The following is a 1,570-nucleotide window of genomic DNA, read 5'->3' as shown; positions in this document are numbered from 1 at the left end:
AGAATATATGCAGTGTATTATTTGTTGAAACTGTACTTCCGATTTGATTTGAAACTGTCTCATTGCTGTTTATCAATAAAACTTTGAAAAAAAATAAAAAAATGAATAAAAAGAAAAAAAATTAAGAGAAAAAAAAAGAAAAATGAGTCCAAGAAATTCCTCTGTATTCTTGAACAAGTGATGCCTTTCCAGGGTTTGCTGTCTTGGAATCTGTCAAGTCACAGTTTTCTTGGCCTGCTGTTGTGATCTGTGCTTTTGCAAGATGTCCCTACAATCCACTCCAGAGGATCTCCTGTCTGTACATCTCAACTGAAGCAACTAGCCCAACAAAGGCATGTCCTTGCTCACATTGGTATGCAGGGAATGTAATCAAACTTTTCTGAGTTGGATGTAGTCAGTGTGCAGGGCTTCAACCAGACAGTATACTTGATCCCAATGCTCTCATGCCTAGAGACTCCTGAAAGCCACATATGTCATGCTTGACTTCTCATCACTGAGAGCCAGGCCCCAAGTCTTTCCGAGCCTAGTTTAAACTTCTTTGGGGGCCTATCTGTAGCCTATACCTTCTCTGTGACTGTATTTTCTGTCTCCCACCTGTCACTATGTAGGGTAACACCAGAAACCCTGAAGTGAAGTTGTGATGCAGTTGTTCTGTGGCTTAGTCTTAAATAATGAACCCCTTCCCCAAATCGCTTCTGATTAAACGTTCTCAAATATGCAAGTGCTGCACTGGGGTTCTCCATCTCTGAGTCACTTCTGGAGTAAAACACCGTGCTGTCTTTGCAGTGCGCATTAATCAAGGATTTTGAGATGCTAGAGCTGCTCGCCTAGTTTGTTCTTTCCCCCTGGAGCTGCCAACTTTTGGGGTTTACCTTGTATCAGTGGAGAGAGGTCACCCTTCCCATGAGCCAGGTTCAGCTTTCAGATTGTTTCATTCTTTTCCTTCACTGTGTTCCATTCCACTGTAATTTCTAGGTTCTTTTGTCAGCTTCCTCCCAATTCCCTGAGATCCACTTATTTTTTTCTCTTCACCAAGTTTTGTTTTCTGGGTGTGTCTATCCCAGAAATGCTGTATATTGCTGCTGATTGCTACGCTGCCATTTATTTCCATGCTCACTTATTTTTCCTGTTTTCTGTCTCCTCTTGCTTTGCTTTCCTTTTCCTTTATTTCTTTCTTTCTCCTTTAGTTTTTTTTTTCTTTTCTCTTCTCTAGATTTTTCTTTTTTGTTGTTGTTTTTGGAAGTACTATAAATAGAACCCATGGCCTTTGCACTGAACTATACACCCAGCATTTTTTTTTTTTTTTCAGAATCTCGCTAAGTTGACCAGGAAGAACTTGAACTTGCATTCCTTCTCCCTCAACCTCCCAACCTCCCAACCCCTTGCTGGAATTGCAGGAGTGCACCACTCTGCCTTGCTAATCTCATTTTTCTTGTTCTTTTCCTTCCTTCCTTCCTTCCCTTTGTTGTTTTTATTGTTGCTTTTGTCATCGTGGTCATCATCATCAACTTTCTTCTTCTTCTTCTTCTTCTTCTTCTTCTTCTTCTTCTTCTTCTTCTTCTTCTTCTTC

The sequence above is a fragment of the Octodon degus genome, unplaced genomic scaffold (genome assembly GCF_000260255.1).
Source record: "Octodon degus isolate 3935 unplaced genomic scaffold, OctDeg1.0 scaffold00353, whole genome shotgun sequence".
Classification (NCBI taxonomy): Eukaryota; Metazoa; Chordata; class Mammalia; order Rodentia; family Octodontidae; genus Octodon; species Octodon degus.
This window is presented reverse-complemented; position numbering follows the sequence as displayed.